This window comes from Sciurus carolinensis, chromosome 14, assembly GCF_902686445.1.
Source record: "Sciurus carolinensis chromosome 14, mSciCar1.2, whole genome shotgun sequence".
NCBI classification, from domain to species: domain Eukaryota; kingdom Metazoa; phylum Chordata; class Mammalia; order Rodentia; family Sciuridae; genus Sciurus; species Sciurus carolinensis.
Genome location: NC_062226.1, coordinates 49614654 through 49620557, shown reverse-complemented (window position 1 = coordinate 49620557; position 5904 = coordinate 49614654). Strand labels below are relative to the sequence as shown.

The following is a 5904-nucleotide window of genomic DNA, read 5'->3' as shown; positions in this document are numbered from 1 at the left end:
AATGGTGCACACCTGTGATTCCAGTGACCCTGGAAACTGAAACAGGAGGAGGCCAGCCCCAGCAACTAAGCAAGGCCCAAAGCAGCAAAGTGAGACCCTTCTCTATATAAATATAAAAAGGGCAGGGGATGTGTCTCAGTGCTAAAATGCCTCTGAGTTTAGCCCCAGGAACAACAACAACACAACAACAACAACAACAACAACAAAAAGTCAATAAGAGTTTTGGTTGGAAAAATAATTGTAGAAAAGGGTCTGGGGGCAGGGGATGGGAAATCAATGATGAAAAAAATGATTGGAAAAACACTGCTCTAAATGCATGCAGTGAATGCTTAAGGAAAGCCAAAAGAAAAGTACAAAATACTGGGGATGACATTCAGAAAATTGAAAGCATAGTGGTTTCTATTTAAGCCATGGGAACATCTCAAAAGGCTTCAGAGAACCTAGAGGCATTGGTTCATGATTGCCCACCTCAGCCCTGCAGCATCTGCAAGATCCCCAATGGCCTTGATTTTGACTTTCATCCTGGCCCTGTTGTTGCTTGACTCTGAGTTCACTTCCTCTCTGGGATGTGATCTACCTCAGATCCAAAACCTGGGTCTAGAAAGTCTTGAGAAAAATGAGGAGGGGGCCCTGATGCTCCTGGAAAAAATGAGGAGAATTCCCTCTTTCTACTGCCTCAACTACAGAAAGGACTTTGCCTTCCCCCAAGAGCAGATGGATGGTGAGCAGGTGCAGAAGGCTCAAGCTGTCTCTGTCCTCCACGAGATGACCCAACAGGTCCTCAACCTCTTCACCACCCAGGAATCCTTAGTTGCTTGGGAAAAGACCCTCCTGGACACATGCCTCGCTGGCCTCTATTAGCAGCTGGATGACCTGAAAGCCTGTGTGACCCAGCAGGTGGAGGTGGAAGAGGCTCCCCTGAGGGCTCTGAGGAAGTACTTCCACAGGCTCACTGTCTACCTGAAGGGGAGGAAATACCTCCCTTGTGCCTGGGAGGTGGTCAGAGCAGAAATCGTGAGATCCTTCTCTTCATCAGCAAACTTGTATGAAAGACTAAGGAGTAAGGAATGGTCCAACAGGGAGATGATTCTCACTGAGGATACACCTAACCACATTCCCTTAAGTTCTGCCATTTTAAAGACTCTCATTGTCGATGAAATTGTGACATGAATTCAATCAGTTTCTCAGATGTGTTCAAGATAATTAGGCAACATTATTTTTCTTACTCATGATCATAATGATGTATCTGTTTATCTATTTAAATAAATATTTATTTTATACTATTTATAAGATCTATATTTGTTCATATGATATCAGGTGTGCCTTCACATTGTGATTGATAAATCAAAATACATACTTTATATTTTGTCAATTACCTATTTTTCTATGTTCATTAAATTCTAGTATTAATAAGTTTTCTGTGTTTATTATTGAAAAAGACACATAAATCCTGATTTTGCAATTTGATTAAAAAATGCATTGTAGATTTGACATACCCACTAATGCAAAATTTACACTACACATAATAATTCACATTATGTAAGCCAGGTTTTGTGTTGCCTCAGGATGTTGAGGTGAACATGATAAGAACAATCACTGCTCTCTGCTATCTGATGTTAGAGGGAAGGAAATGTAAACACAAAGTACCTAGTCAGTAGTAATTATGTTAAGAGCTATAATGCTGAGTGTGAAAATCCAATGAATTTCTACCAGAAGAAGGTAGATGCAGCGTGTTAGGACAGAAAAAAGAAAGCAGAGACATCTTCTATAAGTTGAGTGATAGACACCAAAGTGCACATAAACCATTCGATAGATAAGTTTGCAATTAACAAGAAATAAATGTCTAATGGCTCATAACTTGCAACTGGAAGATTAGAAATGGAGGTGGTCTTGTGGAGAGAGAGTGTACAGGAAGAAAAAGATTTAACCTTCATCTGAGGACCTTCAAATTTTAAAGGGATGGGAGGGGAAAAGACAGGAAGGAGACAGACTTGGAAGATGCTGACTTTAGAAGGACAAGAGGAGACAATGGCAGTATAATGAAAGTGTCTTTAAGAAATAAACTTGCTGAGAAGAGGAATTGATAGATTTATGGAAGATATGGATTCAAAGTCCTCAATATATTGGTAAAAAGGAGGTCAGTTGCAATCTTAGTGATTTCTGATTGAGAAGAATGGATCCATAGAAACCTTGCTAGTCAAGTTAGTGATGACCAAGAGAAGAGTAATTGGGGTGGACTATGTGAAAAAGAAAACCGAGAGGTTGTAATCTGAGGCAGAGGAGAAAAGTAGGATATGATCCGAAACAGACCTTAGGGTTTTTATTTGTATACAATTTTCACTTTTGAAATATATATTTGCTAAAAAGGATTTCATGTATTAGCAAGTCATACTAGTACTTTTATATTGCATTAATTTTAAATCATGATACATTTAATTACCATGATCATTTTTCCTATACTCGTAGGTGCTATGTTAACTGTCAGAAGGCGGCTCTGTGGATTGAAACCCTCACCACAGTGGGAAATATGATAGAACCAGGGACCTTGTGAGAACTGGATCCTAGAATTAGTGAGTGGTAATGACACTGGAGTAGGTGGCAGGTGACTAAGAGAAGAGAAGGACTCCCCTGCTTCCTGAGGAGCAGGTCATTGGAATTTCATCAAATTCAGACTTACATCTATTTTCCGTTTCAATCAGGTGCAATCATAACTTTCTAGGAATATCACCACAGAAGTAAAAATGATGTGTTGATGATTTTTGGAAATAATGATTCAATTTTGTTGCATTTTTACTTTGCTGTTTGAATTGTAACCTCAAGATGAAAATGAAAGTAATTGAAAAACCTCAGGCAACACTTTTCTCAGGAAATATGAAATGAAAAGACTGTGTAGGAAGAACTAGGTGGTGATCCCCCATCCCTCCACAGCACAGAAGAGAGGCAGTGAGGGAACAGCTGACTGGAGAGGAGACAGAGCAAATGTTCCAAGATTGAATACTTGACAGTCTGAGACCTGCAGAGACTTCAAGTTTGATTACCAGGGCAGAGATCCTCAACTCTGAACCCAGACCAGGGTGGTGTGAGCAGGAGGGGAAGAGAGAAAGAGGGAGAGGAAGAGCACATAAGCTCACTCCCTTAACCACAGGTGGGAAAAAAGGAGACCGAATTAAAATGCAAGAGGACAACAAGGTCAGTGATGGAGATTAAGCAGTTTAACCCAAATTGTAGCCTCAAAACCCTGCTGAGCATCAAAGTCATTTTGTGGAGCCCACAGCTGGCCTGTTGTCCTACAGTAAGTGAAATCAACATGGCATCTCCTCACCTCCAGGTGCAAGAGATAAAACCAGAGGGAGTATCCCTGCAGTGGGATGTCTCAATAATCTGTCCAGAAGGACCTTGTAGATGAGTGACTCCTAGCTGAAAGTGACTGCAATCCCTTACCCCTCACCAGGAACAAGAGGGGCAGGGTGCAGACTGTCCCCAGAAGTGCTAGCCTCACTCCACACAGCCACTGTGGCAGCCTAGACAGAGAAGGCACAGAGGCCACAGAGTCAGGAAGTGGAAGTGCAGAGCCAGGCAGGAAAGCAGTCTGTCCCAGCAGCAGTGGGGACAGCATCTGAAGTTAGAGCTGCATGGGGTGGGAGATCGCACCTGGGTAGGATGGCTGTCTCATCCCAGGCAGCAGAGAGGGTCGGCCTCCAGGATGCCTGGCTGTAGTCAGCAGGAGCTTGGACCATGTTTGTGTCTGTTCCAGTCAGTGGAGGGAGCAGGGCTGGTGGTTTGCACCCTGGGGCTGTGGGATCCAGAAATGAGGGAAACCAGCTAAGACTTTTAACAGTACCAGAAAAAGTGTCCCAGTCATCTGAGTAGGTCAGGGAGGACACTTTTACACTACAGACCACCCATGGAGAACAGGCCCCATGCTTACAGATAGCCACACGGCTCTATGTCACTTTGAAAAGGCACCTATAATGTGAAGTGGGTGGGCTGTGACCCAGGGTAGTCAGAGTGACTGAGCAGATCCAGGCATCCTGAGTTCCTGCACACAGGATAAAGAGCCAACAGACAGAGTTCCACACCCTCTGAGCACCCAGCTTCAGGCCCTTGGGCTGACAAGTGAGAAGAGGCTGGGGAGGGCCACAGCATCTCAAGGATTGGCTCCTGTGCCCCAGCACCTCTTGGGTATCCAAAGCTGAAAGAGATGGAGATCTTCTAAAGGTCCCAAATCCAAATCCTGACAAAATCCAAAAGAGCATTCAGTAAGAATTTTCTTCACCTTGGCCTGTTTTATTATAAATAGCCCTTTTATCAACTTTGATTATGCATACATATATATATATACACATATATATATATAATATATATATTACTCTTAACTTTGATGTACAGTTGTTTACCATAGTATTTGATATTCAGCCTCAACTAGTTTCACAGTATTTCCTCTTTTGTTTTAAAACATTTTTGAAATTATTCTTTTTCTCTTAGCTCAGAGTTCCATTTTGTCCCCTTACTCCCTCTTTTCCCCCTTAGATTACCTGCAATCAATTGCCCCATCCATTTTTTTCTTTTTTTCAATTTGTTTATACTGTTGTGTCTTATATTTTCTTTAATTCTTGTTTCCTCTCTTCTTTTGTCTCTCTTCTTCCTTTCTTTTTCTGCATCTATATAATGTTATAGAAATATCACATTAATTAATAATAATGATGATACTAATAATATTTTCACCCTATTTCAGAACCGTGCTACAAGTTTATCCCTGCATTACAAAAACTGTGGAGGAGGGTTTCAATAAGTTTTTGGTTTTTCCTAAGTTTGAATAGTATGCGACTTTGCTCTTAAGTGATTGTAGTACATAAGGATCAGTAGTTTCTCTCAAAATGATGATAATATTTATCTCAACGTGATAATGAAGAGCAGGTGGAATACATTGAGTGAAAGTACCCATAGATGTGAATTTGCCCACCCTGGGGCTCTGAAAGGAAAGACACTCACTGTATAGTCCCTTGCATACAAGTACCAATAATCATCCTACTAGTAGTAGCAGTATAAAAAAGAAGGGGACCAAACTTCTTCAAAAAGTCCATAAGACTTCAAAAGATGACCTCATGGATACCATATAGAAGGAAATGACCTAAAAAGAATTTAGAAAGTTCATAGTGAAAATTGTCAACAAGCTAAAAGAAGATGTAAGAAATGAACTTAGAAAACAGAAGAAGTGAAAGATAATTTCAGTGAAGATACAGAGACTCTGAGAACATACAAAAGAGAAATCCTAGAAATGAAACTCAATAAATCAAATTAAGCATTCATCAGAAAGCATCACCAATAGATTAGATGGCTTTGAGCACACATTTTTTTTTTATTGTAAACAAATGGGATACATGTTGTTTCTCTACCTGTACATGACGTAAAGGCATACCATTTGTGTAATCATAAATTTACATAGGGTAATGTTGTTTGATTCATTCTGCCATTTTTTTCCCTTCTCCCGCAACCCTCCCACCCCTCCCCTCCCTCTATACAGTCCTTCCTTCCTCCATTCCTGCCCCCCTCCCTAAACCCAACTCCAACCCCAACACTAACCCCTCCCACCCCCCATTATGTGTCATCATCCACTTATTAGCGATATCATTCTTCCTTTGGTTTTTTGAGATTAGCTTATCTCACTTAGCATGATATTCTCCAGTTTCATCCATTTGCCTGCAAATGCCATAATTTTATCATTCTTTATGGCTGAGTAATATTCCATTGTATATATATACCACATTTTCTTTATCCATTCATCAATTGAAGGTCATCTAGGTTGGTTCCACAATCTGGCTATTGTGGACTGAGCAGCTATGAACATTGATGTGGCTGTATCTCTGTAATATGCTGATTTTAAGTCCTTTGGGTATAGGCCGA

The 5904-nt window shown here is 40.8% G+C and overlaps 1 pseudogene; it reads left to right on the top strand.

Moving 5' to 3' along the window:
* Nucleotides 1-498: 498 nt before the first annotated feature.
* LOC124964867 (interferon alpha-4-like) lies at nt 499-1097 on the top strand (annotated as a pseudogene).
* The last annotated feature ends 4807 nt before the right edge of the window (nt 1098-5904 follow it).